This window comes from Vicugna pacos, chromosome 12, assembly GCF_048564905.1.
Source record: "Vicugna pacos chromosome 12, VicPac4, whole genome shotgun sequence".
Taxonomy (NCBI): Eukaryota; Metazoa; Chordata; class Mammalia; order Artiodactyla; family Camelidae; genus Vicugna; species Vicugna pacos.
The window spans coordinates 48,092,915-48,114,410 of NC_132998.1; positions in this window are offsets into that span (position 1 = coordinate 48,092,915).

Consider the following 21,496-nt stretch of genomic DNA (forward strand, 5'->3'; position numbering starts at 1 on the left):
TTGTGCTGAACCACATGGAAATTACTTCCTTTATGGTCAAAAATGGTCAACGCTAACAATTTAATAAGGTTCCACCAAATAAAAGAGGGAAACTGATCAGTCTTAATTCATAATTGTTGTGCCCTGACATGATCGGGTGAGGGGGTGATGAAGAGTAAGAACCAACTCAATGACAATGTTATTATTGTCATCCTCACAATGAGGGGAAGCTGAGATTTCCAGTCTCAGCCTTAGCATATGGTGTCTCCAGAATTCAAACTTGGATCTCTAACTCCAATGTCATTGCCGTCTCCTCAATAACATGCTGTTGGCCGCAGTGTCTGAGACTCAGCTAAAAATATTTAAGCTTTTCTCTTCAGAAAAATTGACGTCATGCCAATCCTGCTTTCCAGGGACATTTTATAAATTAAAGCACCACTGATTTAATTGCTATGAAACGGCCTTTGTTTCTTCCTTTTTCCCCCCATGATGGATTAGTTCCCTGGAGTAGCTACTTGCCAAATAGCACCCTAGCGTCCTGAAAGAGTTAAGGCAGCTTGTACATTTGCATAACTTACAACCAGGGAGTAGCTGGGGACAGGGAGAATCTGGTTCAGTAGGCCATTTAGAAATTCATTAAAATTCATTCACTCTGTATTCTTGTTGTTGTTGTGGCCAGTACCTAAAAACAACAAAAACGTGCTTCCAAAAGTGAAGTAGTAAATAAGGTAAAACCAACATGCTGACATCCAAAACTGTAAACTCAAATCACCTCATTGTTTGGGGGCTTTTCTCCTAAACACAGAAAACTTATTCATATATTCACATTAGCAGTCAATTGAACAGAACAGAAGTTGCTATGGAAACAGTGTGGTATGCCCTCGCACTTAGTAAGCAAATGAACACGACTAATTATCACCAAATGTATGATATCTCTGCTTTTGTATGCTATAGCTTTTAATGTACAATCTGTTTAATGAGCAGCAAGTTGTTCACCCAGCGTGCAGAGGGTGAGCGAGGCCTAAACATAGATGATTAAGTCCTCAGGTGTGAATCTGCCAATTTTATTGAAATAAAGCAATAAAAGACTTATCTTTCTCCTATGTATCTTAACAAGAATGGGGGGCTTATTGGAGCCTAAGACCTTAAACATAAGAAGTTAAGACAATAGGAAAATGCTGCCAAGAAAAAGAAAATCCGGTTCTTCCTTCACTTCATTAAAATATTCACACACTCAAAACACTCAGACAGGCACGTTCTGGATGCTTACTATGGGCCAGGTACTAGGAAGCAGTGAAGGCCTGGTCTACAGGTACACAATTTTATTCTGTTACAAAGCCAACTCTATTAGGTTCCAGAAAAGACTTCCAAAAAAAAAAAACCATGCTATTTGGAACACAGAAGATAAGCAGACGAAATTTAGCCTAGGGAACTGAAGGAAACCATTTTCAGTGGGTACCTTGAAGGATGATGAAACTCCTGGGCCACTGAGATGCTCTCAGCTCCCTGAAGGAGTAACTTCCTCAACCCTGGGCAGGCACAGCCCAGCCCTTGAACTCCACAAGTAAGATGGTGCTGAATGAATGAGGAACCTCCTTCACTATGAGGAGGAGGAATCTGCAATGGGAGGGCCTGCCCTTCATATCCCTACTTCTCAGAGCATTTGTAAGAGCACCTGGAGGCGCTTCCCTCTCCACTCTGACCCTGGTCAGTCGAGCCCTGCCTGGAGTCCAGTGTTCAACCCTGACTGTTGTATTTCTCTCACTCAGCTTCCATCACCCCTGGTGCTAAACCTACGGGACCTCCTCCAACAACTTCTGTAACCATCGTTGCCATGAGTCGGCCCCATTGCAGCCTCCCTTAAAAAGGCCTCGGTTATGCGATAATGGAAATTTTGAGACACAACAACCTGGCAAGGAGTCATTCCCTGTATAGGTGTCCCATCTTCTTCGAGGCCTGCTTTGTTCCTACTTTCAGCATGCTAGGCAATCCCATTATGCCCAAAAAGCAGAGTAACAAGCAGAATGACATTTTAAACAGAGAGGAGAGTTCTTAATGTACAGAAGTTAATATGTCATATATTTAAGCAATAATGTATATCAAGATAGTCTAATAGGAGATTAATACATAAATATCATCACACTTGGAAAGGTGGGATGGTACTACGTTGCAGAGAACACTGAATGTTTTAGACTTTATTTCAGGGAAAAATTAGAATGAATGATACTGCAACAGTCCAAGCAGAAGATAAAGGGAAACAGAAAGGAACCATACTTACCCACAGCTTTGCAAGTGACACGCCCAAGCTCCAATAACGGTGCACATTAAGCAACGGGTAACGGATAACATTTATAGATGACCCTGATGTTGTCAGGTCAGCTTCAAAATGTCAAACTAAAGGCCACTTATCACAATTACACTTTAAAAAAACCACATTATTTTCTGCTCTGCTTGTGTAATTCATAGAGCAGTCTCAGAATTTGTTTCACTTTATGTAGCCAATAAATTTCATAATTACACATTAATCAAGCTGCGAATACTTACTGAATACTTATGTCCAAGCCATTTGGAATCCTATCACTAGCCTCTAAAGAAAGACAGTATTTATGGGCTTGGAAATAGGTCAGCCTCAGATTTTACAACTTTATTATTTTTATGCTAAAATTATTATTAAGTAGTATAGATATTAATATCTTATAAAACTCTGCTTTAGGCATTCTTAAGAACTTTTTTCTTTAGGATAAAATTACTTTCAAATATATGAGCAAATAAGACTTACTTACTGTATACATTCAATTTAGTACCCTATATGTACCTGAAGATACAATTAAGAAATTTAAAATTCTGGAAAATGCAGAAAATATACTTAGATTTTGGATTCCTCATTTTGCAAATAGAAAAAAAAACCCAGGAAATTTATAACACAGTAATACACACCTAATAATGATATAAATAACAATTGGAAAAAATGTGTTTCTTGTTGATATTGTGTTTCTTCTCTTGGGCTACAAATTTAAGACTAGAATAATCTGATATAATTGTAACCATTTTAGACATGAATTTATCTATTGAGTTTTGTTTCTTTCATTAATTTTACACAGAACTCGTTTTCAATTATTCATTTTGACTTGTTCAGTTTATGGATTATCCAGGCCTTTTGTTTCTGAAACTGTTTCTTTTTAAATTCAAATCATTACATATCTGTTCATATTAGCAACGGTACTAATAGGTGATAAAAATCATTAACACTTATTAAGAACTTACTATGTGCCAAGCATTGCTCAGAGCATTTTATATGTAGTAAATCACTAAATTGTCACAACAATCCTCTAAAGTAGGCAATATTATTACTTCTAATTTACAGATGCAGAGAAAGAGAGTAACTAATTTCCTTAAGGCTGCAAAGCTCCTTAGTGGTGATGTCACCATTTAAACCCAGGCAATGTACTTTTAAAATTCACACTCCTAACAACTTCTCTATTTATACTTCATTCCTCCACAAAGTGTTTCTCAACCATGTATTTTTAAAACCTCATTCTATACACTGACAATTTACAAAACTATGGAAAACCAAAGTCAAAGGTTGGGAAAATCTCCAGTCTAGAACAAGCCACTAAAATATCCCTGAAAATTAGGGATGACAACGTTCAATTAACTGCAATATCTGAAAGGCTTTAAAGTGGTTAAATCTGACAGACAATGTTGACTTTAACCTTTCAGTTACATGTTAGTTTCACAAATGAATATCCCATAAATTTGGAGTAATCTGTAGACCTCGGAGCCATCCTTGATTCATCTCTTTCTCTCCCAGCCTACATTCTGCCTTTTTCACACTCAGAATCTTACAATGGTGGTCAGGGTGACTCCAGATAATAAGTGTTGGATGGACTAACAGTTCCCACCTGTCTGGGCACTGGGCTGCCCCTCCATCCTCATTTCTACAATGTACCTCTTGCTCTCTGATCTCCTCACTGGTCCTCAACATGAGCAATTATTCTCAGAGCTTTTGATGATCTCTCTGCTCAATTTCTTTCCTGCACATATTCACATGCTGACATCTGCCCTTTATTCAGTTTCTACTCAAGAGGTCACCTCTTCCTGACAGTCTTTTTTTGGGGAAGCCCATTTAAAATAACCCTTTGTCATTGTCTGCGCACTTACCCCATTTTCCTTGAGCTTCCCGCACTACCTGGCATTATCTCTTCTATATTCCCTGTTATCATGTAAGTTCCCTCAAGACATTGCTGTATGCTCAATTTATAGAGCAGTGCCTGGCACACAAAAAATGCTGGGGGTAAAAAAAAATCGCTAGCTGAAAGACTGGATGAATGTAGATACAAACATTCTTCTTATAATCATTTCAGTGGCACAGTAGTAAACGAATCTAGTTCTTCATCATCTTATTTTCTTTAAGGAGATTAATTCATAAGTTCATGTCCTGTGTTTTTAACAGATATTTTTATTTATAACTTTCCCCTGTAGAATGTTTCCAATAATTTAAAGGTTGTAATGTTTGTCTTTATTGGTAAGAATTATCTTCCTGATACTCTTTCAAGAGAAAACTCAAGGAAAACCCTTGCATTTGAATACTCTTAAGACAAGAACAAGTACGTAAGGATGCCTCTATCTGAAAGAACATGCTGGACCTTAATTATGCTTTGCAGAACAGACTCCCTGGAAGTTTCTTATCCCTAATTACAGTGTCTCTTAGTTAATATCCTCCCAAACTCCCACTTGACTGCACTACCCCATTCACTCAAGGGCTGTGTCTGCAGGCAGGATGAGAAACTCTGTTGTGCAGATCTCTCATGACACAGGATATTTCACTTTCCAGATTCCCACCCACTCAACATCGGAGGCATTCCCCAGAAAGTGTAACAACTAAAAATGTCTCCAAACATTTCCACATCCTCAGTTAAGAACTTGTGATAGTCTATAGGCCCTTGAGGTTCACACTAGCTCTCCTGTAATATTGTCCTCCCAGTCTGACTTAACTCTCTGTTTGCTTAGAATCTGTCAGATTGTTAGAATATTATCCTCAGATTAACCTCCTGAAGCATGTCTCTTATCAAGATGCCTGCATGGCTTTCTGGTGCCTAAGAGACACTGGGTGAAAACAGGCCTTGGTTATCTTTAATTTCATTTTAATTTATTGTTTTATTTTTGGTCTTACAGTATTTTAATAAAAGAAGCAATCCATTTTTAGTAATAGAAAAATACCATATTTTAATCTGAAAAAAGACGTATTCATGCTAAATGTGTTCTGGCCTCAAAGCCTTCCTGTACCGAGACATCTAAAGCAGACACTTGGATGAATCATTCCTTTTCCTGCCCTGATATTTGCCAAGACACACTTCTGTCAATATAGTTTGGTATCCATTACTTTCTATTATGACATAGTCTAGCATAAAACTGTACTAGAGACATTACTGACGGAAAATCACTGTGTATATCACATTCTCCGGGCACATACGGACATGAACTTTCACATCTACCTAGGTAACAAAAGAACTGCTATGTCTGCATCTCAATCTCAGCACTGTTTCAGACTCCAAATAAAAATTTTAAACCATATAAATTATAGATACACATGCATATATACACACACATACATATTTCATCCAACTTTATGTTCCATCAATTCTTCACATCAAAATTCATTCAGTAAATGGAACAAAATTAACGTGATTGATGTAACGCAATGTGTTGAAGCCAGGAACTAAAACACGAGGGCTTTATTGCCTTACTAAGTATTCTGGAACAAGTACAACTAGCCCATGCATCATGTTCTCTTGGTGCTTGCCTAATCATTTCTCCTCCAACTTCAATGAAAAATTAATCAGGATAAGCATCATGCAGAGCACAATGGACCATGATCAATGCGGAGTGGTGGAAAAACACTGAAGACGTGAAACTCGACACTCAGTCTCCTGCCTCCTCTACGCATTTTCCTTATTTGTATAATTAAGTAATAATAATGACCAGGGCAAGCACTATGCTAGAAAGATGAGAGCGCCAAGACGTTCTTGCCAAAGAACAAGAACTTTACATTTGAATGTGTCCACCATTCCCCACCATCATAGAAGCCTATCTACTGGATCTGCCCAAATACTATTTCTCAGGTTCTAAGATACAAAATGATATAATGATGGGCAGTGAAATGCAAATTACATGGTTGTCATTTAGGGGAGGGGGGAATCTTATTTGATGAGAGTTCCTGAGCTCAAAATTAGTATGCAATGGAGCTCTGTGGTTGAAAGGGAGACTTCAGTGACGGCTGTATTACCTTAGGTTTTAAATAAACCAATGACTTTATCCAGAGGCTACAGTGGTTCATTTCTCATATCTGATAGGTTGTTGGGTGCTTTGCTGGGGAAGGCATTGCTCATGTGCATCAGGGTCTGTAGTCCTGGCAACAAAACAGGGCCCCACAGTTGTAGGAAGGCTTCTTAACTAACCATCCCCTGGGATTTCAGAGTGACTGATCCAGAAAATATAGAGGAAATGATTTTATAAATGATAAGCTTGTAAATGATAAACATGATTGTTTGCTCATCACTTCCAATACATCTCCCAGAAAGACTGAGTTTCAGAATCAACTCGAACACATCAAAAGCCCAATCTTTTTTCAAGAACAGTTTATCAGAAGCAAGAAAAATCTGAGCCACTTGTTTCACACCTTCAGTTTCCCCAACTTCTCGATCACTCTGCTGCCACATCGATGCCTGTTTCAAACTTTTACCATGATGTCACCTATGTTACTCAATTCTTTTATTGATTCAGATATGTTATGACTCTTGGTTTCCCTAAGTTCTAAATTTGTAACAGTTCATTCAGTCCTTTCACATAAATGTCAAAATATTTTCCTTTTGGACTCTTTTCAGCAGCCAGCTATTTTGGTCTCTTTTTCACAAATGGATGTTCAAAGTCAGAAGTAGTATATTGAAAATTGAGCACATGCCCAAGTAAATCTTTGCATTCCATGTTGGATTCCACTGGGGTATCTGCATTTTTGACTCAGCAATACCTGCCAACATCATCACGAGAAGCAAAAATGATATTTATTGAGCAACTACTTTATATGAAGTAGCATGTGATAAGAAGTTTTCAACACCTAGAATCTTCAAAAAAGCCCAACATAAAGATGAGAAAGATGAGGCTAATTCTACTTACTCATTTTTCTTTCCCACATGTTCCCCATGATAGCAGAAGCATTCATTCCTTCAAGAGTCCAGGAACAATTAATATCATACATCATGTGTGAATCCAGCTGACAGGACACACCATCTGCAGCGACCATAAAATGCCTGCTTAGATGGCCAAGCACATCTGCCATCAAAGCTCAAGACAAGAAAGTATGCTAAGATTCACAGCTATATTTTTTAATACAAACCTTGTATTTACTTTACCAACAGAGAAAACTGTCAGAGTAAGAGGAAATAATGAAAGGTGATTGCTCTGGTCAGAACAAAGAACCAGAAGAAAAGACTTAGAGTCTGATTCCTGAATCTGTCTAATGTGGTTTATGGTCTTAATCAGCAAAAGCTTATGGAATCTAAAAAGTATTATTGATGAATACACATTCTTTTTAAATATTTCAGGAAGCTTTGTGGCTTTTGACAGTATTCATAAACTTAAGTAGGGATAAGGAGACAGCTTTATTTTCTGAGGAAGCATGCAGAATCATGGTTGGCAGTGATCATTATGTTATGCCAACATAATAAACCGCTTTTTCAAAAGACGGTGGAGTAAAATAAAATTATTTTATGAAGGCAGCGCATTGTGCTAAAAGCATTCAATACACTACTAACCTGGCTCACAAAAACATATTTTCAATGATTATTACAACAAGATTCTCTTTTTTGTGAGCAAATCTCCTGAATCAACCTTTATGCCCTCAGATGTCAAAGCTACACTTTTTGGATACACAATACAGAGCTTATCCTGACAATGCAACCACAGGGAACACAAGCTCCTTGAATACTAGAAGGAACCTCTGGCAGGATACCGACAATCAATTTAGACTTTATGTGGCTTTCAACTCTTGATTTGTAGATGAGGGCTAATAATATTTAACTGCCTTATCTTTCTTCTTTTCTCCTTCCTTCTGTCTTTATTTCTCTGAGGCATTACAAAATCAATGAATAAATTTTATAAAATACTAAGATAAAAGTAATATTCAAGGATTACAACCATTTTTTTATTAAGGGGGAATCTCTTCAAGCTATTCTGTTAACATTATGAGATATCATATAAATATGTTAAAAACACATTGTAACAATTTAGAAATGAATTTAATTCAATAGTTTATAACTGCCTAACACTTCAGTTTTATGTTTTCCATTTATTTCCTTTATTTTAAATTAAAATACTAAATAACAATTAGTCAAATCAATTAAAAGAATCATTGTTTAATTATAATACCGAGCAAATAAAAGGCATATTCCATTTTGAATAGACAAAACAATATACAGAGCACTTAATATTGCACTTCTGTTTTAACACTACCTGACTATGAAGTTCAAAATCATTTCAAATACATACTATTTTAGTTAACAATTGCTCAGTATAAAATATTATCCCCAAACATTGTGGCTTTAAACAATAAACATGTATTATTCTGTAGTCTCTGTGGGCCATGACTTTGGTAGTAGTTTAGTTGGCTGGTTCCAGTCCAGCATCTCTCATAATGCTGCAGTCAAGATGCTGGCCAGGGGCGGCAGTTATCTGAAGGCTCGACTGTGGTGGAAGATTTACTTCCTAGATGGCTTACTCACATGGTCTAGATAGTCCTCAGTTCCCTACCACGTCTTCCTCTCCATAGAGCTGCCCTGTAAAACGGCATCTTCAAAAAAGGACAGTTGGCTTACCCCCAGGACACATGATTCAAAAGAGCAAGACAGAAGTCGCAATGAGCTTTGGGACCTAGGCTTGGATGTCAGTCTCGTCTTGACAGAAATATCCTACCAGATGCACAAGTCAGCCCTACTCCATGTGGGATGGAACTCAAGGGCATGAAACCAAGGGAGTGGGGATCACTGGGGAGCATGTGAAAGCTGGCTACCACAACCATGTATCTTGTAAGATGGTCAAAATTTAACAGTCTGATCTACCCCAGTAAATTCGGTAGTCAGCTGTCCAAAGAGCTTCCAATAGGTGTGAATTCAGTAAGAGGAACTTGTGTCAAGGTAAAGTCACAGAAGATGTCCTCAGAAAGCTCAGAAGAATGGGCCCAGTAAGTGATTATTCAGAATCATGTAAATGCTAAAATGCATTCTACTATATTCAACTTGAATAATAAAAATATTTTTAAAACTAGTGGCAAGTTAAAATAATCAGTCGTTTAAGTCCACTGGCACTAACCAAGGATTATGAAATATAAAAGAAATAAAGAAGAGACACAAAGCTTTTCTGCAAAACATCATTCTACCTTCACAGCTAATAAGAGGTCTTTGAAAAGGTAAATGACTACATAGTGTTCACTTTAATACATAATTGTGTATATAGTACAAGCAACAATACTTTTGAGACCATTTTTCTCACCTGTAAAATTGTCCTATCTCCCCCACTAGTTATTCTATGGGTCACAGAAACCTACCTACATGTTGGAGATATCACTATGTTACATATATACATACACTAAGAAGGGGATTGGTTTGTTTTCAATATTATACTTGAATCACCAAGGCAGCTGAGCATTCATCAAGAATTGCCCAAGGATAAATAGATCCCGATTCTTACATAAATAAGGTAGCTAACATGGGAATGGAAGACAGAAAAAACTCCACTAAATAACTTATGTTTTGACATTATTTGTAAACAAGCAAAAGGAAGTCAGAAATAGCCAGGCTTTCCTTAGCCTGTGATCAGAAGGAATTCTAAAATTAGACAACACTGTCCTATAGTTCTCATCATGTAGCTTTCAAGGAAAAATAAGGTTTCTATTAAAATCAGTATTTCATGAAAATGGTATAAAGACTAATTCATGAAACTTTTCTAATAGCAAAATGAACTTTCATTAAGTGTAATGAGTTGTGGGCCTGAGAAATACAGGTTGAAAAATAAATATTACATTTTAAAGTATTTAAACAATACTATTTTGTTTCCATAACACAGATTAGACATAAAAGGGAAGGTAATACTTGTGCTGAGATGCCCTTCCCCCTGCTTCTTCCCCTCACTATCTTTTGGGTGAATTAGTCCTACAGGGCTCAGCTCAGGGCTCTTTTTTATTTTATTTTTTTTAACAAAGCTTTTCGATGTTGCTGCCATCCCTCCATTCAAGATTAGAGGCTGCTCTCCTGAATAAGCATAGCACCCTTAAAGGTAATGCTCCTGATGCAGACGGTGATAACATCTACCACAACTAACATTCGCTTGACACATATTATGCACCAAGTACTGTGTTAACTGCTCTATGTTTATGATTTGGTTTACTGTTATCAAAAAATGTGTGAAAGCGACAGTACCATTACTACCATTTTACATAAGAAGAAATTAAGATACCCAACTTTTGAAGATCGCATGGCCAGAAATACTGGAACCAGTTGGTCTTTGAACTCAGGCACTCTGACTCTAGAATTCACACTCTTCACTTATTAAGTAAATACTGCCTCATCTTATGTATTTTAAATTACTCTATAACATAGGACAGTGCCTGGTCCACATAGATTCTCAATTCCATTAAAAAAATAAATGATTTGAGGTGTAACAGTAATAGATACCTTAAATATTAATTAAAAGTTTCTTCTCACTAATAGAGTCAGACTGAGGACAAAAGGTTTCTGGAAGATACAGGATTCCCAAGGCCACAATAAAGGATGACACTTGCCTTATAAAGGCTTTGTGTGTAAGAGGCATCCATGCACAGACTTCCTTTCCCTAGAGACTGGTGGTTATCAACTAAGGGGTGATTTTGTCCCTCAAGGGACACTTAGCAATGGCTGGATACACTTTTGGTCATCACAACTGGGCAAGAGGGTAGTGATACTGACATCTAGTGGACAGAAGCCACAAAGGATGCTGCAAAGTGATCCACCAGGTGGTTAGAGCCACAACAAAGACTTGCCCAACCTAAAATATGCCTAGTGATGTAGACCATGCTAGCCTTGAATATATCTTCCCTCCTAAACTGTAATGCACTGGTTAATATTTAGGGAATCTCCACCAGCCTCCAAATTCCATAATGTTTTATATCCTAAGTAGCAATAAAAGTAAACATATTTTCGAAGGGCAAGAGATAACAATGATTTGGAAAATAAAGACTTCTGGAAAGATGAACACTGTCCTCAGAGATCACTAGAACACCAAAAGCAAAGGTTGGTTGGAAGGAGCGCTATTTGCTGAGTACACCTACTTGGTTCAAGCCATGGGCTAGGAATCTAGAAGCATCTCAGCACCCTACTGTTTCACAGAAGAAGGAATAGAGTTTTAGAAAGGCCAAGGAGCTTTGCTAGGGTCACAGGTCCAATGAAGTAGCAAAACCCAGACCCACCGGTGTCTGATCCAAGGCCAAAGCCCGCCCTGTCATGATCACACACTCGGTGTTATATGGCGGAGGCCTAGAAGGACGAAGACCAGGCCCCCTCCCTAGTTCACCTTCATTTGTATCAAATCCACTACAAAGGACCCTGCATTTCCCAATGGACAAAAACACAACCCCACAGAGAAGTGACCAAACTTCAGTACACTCTCCTATGAAACACAGAAATAAATGACAGTGTGTGGGGGTTTATGCTGTGAAAAGGCCATTTACTGTCCACAAACTACCTCCAGCCTCCCCACAAACACTGAGAACAAGGCCCTTTTCTAAGTCACGGGCACAAGTGCTGGAAGGACATAGGCTGTCTTGAATACTAAGAACTTCCCTCTGCTTCTCTCTACACAGTGAACACCAAATACAGGCAAAAGAGAATACAGTGAGAGCTGAGCCAGCACTCTTCCAGGAGAGAGGACGCCTGAGTCTGGGAGGCACACTTTTCCTGTACAAAGGCTGTGTACCCCTCCCTGAGGCTCAAGGTTGCTAACGTTACTCTCCAGGCTTCTCTCTTTACTGCAGTGTTCCCAGAGGCTCCCAAACTATGCACCGATATGGTCAGCTTCCTCAGGCACTGGTAAAGATAATGAAAGTTGTCGGGTTCTTTTTTAAACAAAGAACAAATTAAAATAGTAGAGGACTAATATGTGCCTGAAATCCATTCACTGCACTATTTAGAATTCTGTGCAATGTGTGCAAATAACGGGCCAATAAACCAATAAATAAAATCTAGTTTATTCTGCTTCCAAGGCAAGATGAATCCAGAACTCAATGAGAGATTGATAATTGCCACTAAAAAAGTCCTCTTTCAAATGACCAGGGTTGGGGGGAGCATTTTAAAAATGAAAAGATAGATTATAGATCATCAAAAACATTTCTGGAAAACTGTTATTCTATAAAATAATAAAGCAACATTAGAGGAAAAGTATCTCCTTGCTCTAAAACCCATTGGAGTGCCTTCTGAATCTACAAGAAGTTGTGATAGGTTTAGATAAATGCATGCCCTCATCAAGCCAAATTACACTGTAAAAGCAACACTGGTGCCACCAAGGGGCATGGGGTCTCTCCTGCTGCCTCCCACCTGCAGGGTGGGTAAGGAAATGTTAATTCTGAAGATAGGAGACCACAAAGACCAAGGGCAAGTTGACAAGGTCCCATGTGTGAGAACACACCACTTGCCTTCACATAACTGCCTCTGCCAGAAAGACATGATTACAGAAATTACAGATTTATCCAACAGTGGATCAGATACATAATCTAAGCTTCACTCTACAGAAACTCAGAGTTGCATCTTTTCCACAAGTGCAGATCATCACTTGGAGGCACCTTTCACATCAATGACTGAGGAGTGATTCTTCCACTACCAAGGTCAAATAATGGCTGTATTTTCACCAAATTCACATATTTAAAGTCATATTATAATATGAAATAATTTCTCCAGCAATTACACTTCTAAAAGTCTGTTCAGACTATTTATTATGGCACTATGAACACATGAGGTCTAGACGTTTCTGGCAAATAACCTAAAAATTATTTTTGCTAACAGTTCATTTAAGAATCAAAACTAGAAATGTACAATGAATATACAATCACAGCAATAAATATCTGATAGGATGTTTCTGGAACCATTTATCTCTTTAGTTCATTAACAGCAGGTATAGAATTAAAAGAGCAGCGAGTGGCAGCAAACATCTTTGAGTAAATGAATACCAGCTTCTTGAATCAACAATTTAAACAAAAGAGACGCTCGCCTCCTTGGCTTCCTTTTCTCCCGAGGAATAGAGGATTGTTAATCTGTTTCACTTTTTTTTTTTAAAAAGTATACTTGATAAGCTATCCTCAATTACTCATTTCTTCTCTTCTTATTATATCTGTTTTGCTCATCATTCTTAAGTATGCTTTTTAAAAATACTTCAGGAAAAAAAATAAGGCTTTGTAAAACACACACAGCACGATTCACTTTCTGTTGTGTGTGTGTGTGTGTGTGTGTGTGTGTGTGTGTGTGTGTGTGTTATATAAATAGAAAGGATACACAGAAACCTGTTAATGATGATTGCCTCTGGGGAGTAGAACTGGTGACTGACAGAAAATTTCCTAAAGAATTTTCATTTTATATGTATTTTATGCTTTTGAATTTTCTACTATGGGCACATATTTCTTTCAAGATAAGGGGGAGGGTATAGCTCAAGTGTTGGACTGCACGCTTAGCATGCAGGAGGTCCTGAAATCTCATTACCTCCTCTCCCCAAAAATAAATAAAATTAAAGCAAAATTTAGTTTCAACTTGATCAAAGTAAGAAAATCATACTTTATAGGAGAATATTAAATAGCTAGTATTTGTATTTAGCATTTTATTCTTTTGCCTGGTCTCATCAAACTCAATTGAAATTATAATTCTTTTTTTCTCAAAAAGTAGAGGCATAAAAATCTATGCACTGCAACTAATTTTCTCCAACTCAAGGAAAAAGCTTTTTGATGGGAGGAAAAGATAAACAAAATGGAACATTAAAATAAATGGAAAATTAGAAAACAAAATTGCTTTATCAGGAGGGAGATTTCATTGGGAAGTGCTGCCCTGTAAGGTGTCCTGGTTAATACTTGTATTTTCAGCCACTGATGTGAGTTACTAGGTACAAGACTAAACTCTTCTCACACTAGCTTTTAAAATGAAACAGTATTATTAAAGTACTCAAAATTAGTAAATATCAATACTACTACTATTAAGAAGAGTTAAAGAATTTTTTTTAAATAGGACTTTTCAAAATTACCTGAAAAGTAAACTTCCTGCATTCTCAAAGGTTGAGTTTTTACTTCTGTTACTCTAGTTTCTTATCCATTTCATTTCTAAAAGTACACAGATCACACACTTCTTTGGTCAAATATAGTTAGTCTCTTAAAATACCCGGCTTTCCAAATAAAAAGGCAAAAAGAGGGGCTTTGCTTCTGAGTCCAAAGAGACTTGGTTCCCATTCTCAGGCTTTTCAGGAGAACCTGACTCTTTAAGTGCTGTTGAGGCAGGAAGCCCTGCAGTTCTAAGCACATATAAGATGTTCTTTGAAATTTTCTTCTGAGTCTCAGTAAATGGAGTCCAGCTGATTCCAGACAGAGTTTTAGGATGTGATCTCAACTACTGAGATACAGAAATCCATCACCAGGTCCATCTGTGACCAGCACAACTCTTTCATCGTACCTGGCTTCAGTCTATTTCTCTATAAATATGAAATGGAATGGAGTTCACAAACTGCCATATTTCCAACACTAAAATTCTGGCTCTGGGTTAAATATGTCAGTGATAGTTACTTTCTATTTATTTGTCCATTAGAAAAAAAAATGAACAAAATTCCATACAATACCAAATAGAAATATCTACCAAGACATCTGACAAAGGAGGATGTGGAGATCAAATAAAAAGTATAGTTTAACAGGATCATAGCAGAAACATAACCTCAGACAAAATGTATTCTGAGCGACGGTACTTGAGGTTAAATGACAGTGACTAAGGGAAGAACTTTCAAATATATATATATATATAGGCAAGAACTGGCATACCTTAGAAACCAGTAAGTCAATGGCAAAGTTTATCTACCTGAAAATAGTTTTCAGTTGAGTCTTTTTACATTTCAAAGAGAAATCTTGAAGAATGCCTTGTGAGGTTAAACACACACACACACACACACACACACACATTAGAAGGGGAAATGTAAAATCATGAGCAAAAAGTAGGAAAAAACAACTGGGAGAAGAAATTTTCAAGGGGTTGCCTTTCATCCAAAAATGTACACTGAATTTCGCTCTTTTGTACAAATCACTGAACCACAGGTGTGAGGACAGGATGCTGTACAACAATGATATAAAGTTTCAAGGAACTTATGATCTCATTCCAACTGAAGTAGGTAATAGGGATAACAGAAGCAGAAGAGAAGTGCTGGACAGAATACGGAGGGAAAAGATCCCTTCCAACGGGGGCCTCGAGGATTGCTCCAGGAAAGCAGCAGCAGAATGATGGTTAACATGCTGGCAGGTGAAGATGGTGTAGGGAAGTGGCGCGCCAGAGCAAGGTCAGGTTGGAGCAAGGTCGGAGCATAAACCAGAGCTTCCCAAAGTGTGGTCCCCCACCGGCAGCATCAGCACGAGGTGGGAAGTAGTTAAAAATGCAAGTTCTCAGGCCCCACCCTTAACTGACTGAATCAGAAACCCTGGTGTTGGACCTAAATTTTAATCATCACTCCAGGTGATTCTGATATGGACTGAAACTTGAGAACCCCTGTCATAAATAAAGGCATAGTGAGTCAAATATAATGTTTTCCAAATGTTTAACGATGGATTAGCAGCATGAGAATCATTTGGAATGAAAAAAAAATTTCAGCTCCACATTGAAGTTTCTCGATCTCCAGAGAAAATTCTCCAGATAATATTGCTCTGTAGCAAAGTTAGTGGAACCAACTTGAGGCCAGGTTGTTGGGGGCCAAATTCAAGTTTGATGAACCAGACCTGGGGTAGGAGAGCCATTAAGTGTTGGGTTTTTTTAATCTTCTTTGTTGAAATATAACACCCATTTATAGAAATGTTCACCATCATTATGTGTACAACTCATTAAATTATCACAAAATAAATACTACTACTGCACATTTTGTAAGCCAATAAAGCAATGTTTCAGAAAAATGGAATGCCAGGGGTCAGGAGCCCTGATTTAGGAAACAGAGATTCAGGGAGAGGCACCATAGGAAAGGTTATTACTACCTTCCAGATGTGACAAAAGGACAGGCAGATGTTCACTGAGGAACCACAGAATGTGAGCTGGGAGGAACTTAAGGGTAGAAGAATTGAGACCAAGAAATGTTAGGTGGCTTGACCAAGGTTATATACATGGCAAGAGGAAGAGCAAAACTAAAGCCAGACTTTCTGTCTCCCAGTCCGTGGGCATTGCTCTTATATCAAGTGACAGGCTAGAAGAAAAGGCTATAGCCAGAATTTTCAAAGACAGGATTGCTGGGACTCGACAAATTATGAGAGGAAGAAAACGAATTCGAGAATTCCCAGTTCACTCTGGAATGTGACTGGGGAAATGCTGCTACCAGCCTGGACAAATCGAGGCAGAGACCTAGCAAATATCTTTACTACATACAAAAGGGTATGACCTCAGCTTCTTAGCATCGTGAGCCTCAGCAAGGACAAAAGATTCTTTTTCTCTTACTAGCATCGTGTTATGGTCCAACTCCACATCTAAAACAAAGCAAATGTTTTGCACATAGGATATAACAGTCTGTTTAAATTACATGGAAAGGATAATGCTGGCTCAGCTGACACTTGTGATTAATTCTAATAAAGACTTGCTTTAGAAGGTTTGGCAGAACGTTTTAGGCTGACAGTTCACCAAAGACAAGGACTCCACTGTTTACAACAACAAATATGGAAACAATAATGGTATTGTACCATCTCTCCTCATTTCCCTGAATCTATTTCAGAAGAATGTTTGAATAACATTATGTCCATATCTTGACATTTTTATGAATTTTATGGAAGTAATATAAATGCAGTGACACACCCATAACATTTCTTCCTTTATTATCTATCTGTTTGAGAGTCATTAGAAACCTGGCATCAGAAAAGCAATGAAAATAATTTCAAATGGTTCCATTCCCTTTGAAACTCTTTCCACAGTCTCCTTTCTTATTGGATCTTTTTCTTTGCATGTCAATATTTAAATTTTAATCTAAGTTTCTCAGTGGAAAAAAAAATGTTAGGCAAACACTTTGCACATCATTGTGGTCTAATCACCTCAACACAAATCACCATAAAAGAGAACATTTGATTCAATTCCCACAGGTATGTAGTCAGCACTAATTATTTACTATACCACTCTACAAAATACAGGGGTTAATTTCAGAGAAGGACAAGACAAAGCTCTTGCTCTCAGAATGTTTACATTCCATTTAGGAAGACAATGCATGCAAATGAAAAGACTTACATTGCAAGATATTGCAAGGCAGTATGGGAGTAAGTGAAGAATGAACCAGACAATAGGATTTGCACGGGACTGACACAGAAGAAAGGGGTACTGCCATGGAGCTGAACACTTGATAAACATTCTACAAGATGATGATTTAAGTTTTATACACAGCACCACTCCCACAATACTGCATTTGGCTTCCTGGCTACTGTCCCTCCCCCAACCTTAGACACTTCATTCTTTTATATACCTTCTTGCAAAATGTAAATGCTCACACGAAATCAAGTTTTTAAGAAGTCATAAATATCTGGGATATCTCTAGGTAAAATTGTGTCTGTTAAATTTGTTTCCCTCCATTTTCAGCTTTCCTTGTTTGTTTTCCCTCACCCAGTTATTCAATCATTTTCCTATTATCAAAAGAAAAAATGCATCCTTTGTTGAAGGCTAAAATTCTTCATATATTTAAGAGAATAAGTTGGTGGGGACTGGAGCTGGTAGAAGATTTTTTCCTAAATTGCATCATGAAAATCATTGTACAGTATAACTTTTGCTAGGCTAAGCCTTGGGTTTTAGTTAATTGTGTGCAGCTAGAATCATTATGAACAGATTTTTAAGCTACTTGTGTAAACAAGTGCAACTATTTTTGAACCATTAAAGACAAAGATTTCAGATTTTTAAAAAATTTTAATGCTGTCTCATTTCACTACACTTTATTAAAATGCACAAGAGATCTGGAATTCCATTCATTAGCTATAGTGCATATTTTTAATAATTACATTGCATTCATTTGTCTCTTGATTCCAATCATTTTTTAGAGGCAAAACATACAATCCCAGCAAAGCCAATCCATCTGTTCTATGCTTGACCGCAGGTATGGGTTTAAGAATGACATGCAACCTAAAAGAATTCAACTGGAGGGAATTTCAGGACTGTTTCCAGCAGTCTGGGACACAGACCCTGTCTCCTGCCCTAAATCTGTGAGGGTACCTGTTGCAGTCTGAGGGAAGCAGGCATAAGGGTCAAGTTTTGACCTTGGGATGTAAAGAGCTAAACAAACTGCAGAGAAGTGGTGGTGTGAATCTTGATCAAATTAGGCCAAAATTATTAAGTTTAATACCTTAATTGTTCAACACATTTTTAGCAGGTTTTCTCTTAACCTGCAACTAAATACACATGACTTATGAATTCAGTAAATATATACTGAGCACATGCTATGTGCTAGGGTCTAGGACTGCAGCAATGAACGAGACATAAATTCTTCCCTGAATTTTCTCACATTCTAGCAGAAAATTAAAAAAAAAAGACTAAATCAATATAGTGTGATAATAAATTCAGAAGGGTAAACAAAGGATAATGGGATATCAGGAAAGGGGACCTAATCCAGCACCGGTTTAATAAAAACAAGTTTAAAAAGTTCACAGTAAAAAGACTAAACCACATTATTATTTTATATATAATCAACCACCCAGTAGTTAACAGCGTGACTAGTTCTTTTGTGCTCAATATGAAATGCCTGAGGTTTAAATGCCAAATACTAACTCTCTCACCCAACACTGAACCCTCTGAAATCACTAACTCATTCCGAAAACAAATTGTCGTTCATTGTGTAGCATGATAAAGACATTCCATTGATTCCAGTGAATAAAAGGCAAAAAATTAACTGTTAAGCCACTACCTGGTAACTTGTCTTACCTGAGGGGTTTTTCAGAAGAAATCTCTGGGGACCTCAAAGTCAACAAATTCAGTGAGGCAAAGACTAACTGCAATTTAAAACAGCGGTGGTGGTAAAATTGTAGTTGGATGTTGAAATATATTCCTATATGAGCGAAATGCTCCCTGGGGAATCACTTGGAAATCAAGAAATGAAAGCAAGTTGAAGAGTATAAAGTAGTCAAGACAAATGCTGGCTCCTGCCATTCTTCTAGGGTGGACCCCATTCCTATAATCACAGATGCAGGAATTATGGTTATTTCACATACCTGTCTCTAGAAAAAAATTATATCTTCACTCTTAGAGGACAAAATAAGCATGTTAGAGAAGGCCCCAAACAATTACTGTGCTGAAATATAGAACTGATCCCCTACTCTTCTTACTTGGGTTTGTACAAATAAAACCAGATGATGGTTTGGAGCTTTGTTTCTCTGGCTTTTTGTCACTGAGAAAGGAATAAAAAGAGAGTCAATGAACTGATTAACTGAATCTTGTAGCCTAACAGAAAAAGTGGACAAGAGAACTAAAATTTCAAGGTAATTATCACTGGGTAAGTGCTATCAATTTTATTTTCATAATTACCTTGTTTGGAATGATTATTCCCATTTTAGAGATGAGGAAATGGAGACTACGAGAGCTTAAATGACTTGACCACCGAATCAATGACTGTCAGGCATTTTGCTAGGCATGATTCTAATTTATCTCATAATCGTATTATTGAGAATTGCTGTAGTTAAGAGACATTTCTACAGGATAGAAAACTGAACTACTTTTGAAATTATTCATCGTTAGTGATGATAAAACTCCTTCTCTCTTGTTCCCTACGTACAGAGTCCTCAGTCCATCTTTCATAATTTAACCTATAGTTTAATTTAAATCCTAGGCTCTCAGCAGATATTGAATAAAGAATGGCAACATGAGGTCAACTCCTAAAGCAAACAGCCATTTCACAGTAATCCATTTGTTTTGTTTTTTTTAAGTGTGCTATCTGAAAGAGTTAAGACTTAGAGTTTAAAGGAATACAGTTTATTTCTATACATAGTGCAGTGTTAACACAAGAGGCCAGTTTTGTGATAAAAAGTGAATAAACCCTCTTAATAAGCTACCTGAACATCCCCAAGATAGCTGGAATTTTACCAACTATATACAAAGTTTGTACTTATAAACAGAGTTTAAACCTATCAAATAAGTGCAAAAGAAACAGAAATGAACTAAGAACTATACCAGCACAAGTTAAAAAGCCTAGCAGGAAAAAAAAAAAAAAAAAAAAAAAAAGCCTAGCAGACCCTCAAACGGAAATGTCATCAGAGAAAAAAGGAACACAATCCAATGTTCAATTTGCATCCCAATTGCATGCGAGAGAGCTGTTTTTCCCCAAAACTCTCCCCCACCTCTGGAAGCTACTTATAAATAAAGACTGGTTCTAAGAGGGGAAAAAAATTATCTTTTAAAGAGTATTTATTTATGGCTACTCTGTGCCAGGCACTCTTCCGGATTTTTTTGATCAACACCTCTGTTCGTAGTTTTACTAAGATATCACTGTGTATGGTTTTAAGTGTTCATCATTCTGAGAAAGCTAATCCTTTCCTCACTACTTTTACATTTTCATTCCAAACTGCACTTAACTTTCCTAACCCATCTGGAACCTTCAAATTCTCCAGCATTCTTGATTCATTTTCTCTCTTGTCCGTCTGCTCCTCCCACCCTTCCGCCCAGGATAAAAAGGTATCCACTCTGCCCGGAATGCCTACAATTAGAAGTGTTGCTGAAAATTGTCTGTGCTAACTGATACATGATTGATGGTTTCTGACTCCATCTGGGACCTTGGCACTGCTCTGCCCTCATCACATCTGTCCATAATCAGTTCCTTTTCATGTTTCCTTTGCAGCCTTTCACTCTTCCTAGGTCCCGCACTCCAACCACACCCATCATCCTCAGTTGATAAACCAGCTTCCTGATTCATAGAGAAAATATCAAACAGGAACTTACCCAACTTGTCTCCTCAAATGCCATCTCTAAACTTACCCAATACAGACTATTTTCTTATGTCTTTTGCCCCTACCTTTCTTATGAAAGACTTCCTCCATACACCAGACATCTCTCTCCTGTATTTTAAGCAACTCCCTTTGCTCTGGCTTCTTCCTTTCAGCCTATAAACATATTTAAAACGTCCACATTGAAGAGAGAAAGGAAAGGAGGAAATAAGGAGGAAGGAGGGAGGAAGGAAGAATGTAACTCTTTAGAGATTTGTCCTCAAGTTTCTATCCTTCATCATAATCATCCATCCAGCTTCTGCTCATCAGCAAAAAGTCTTTCCAAGC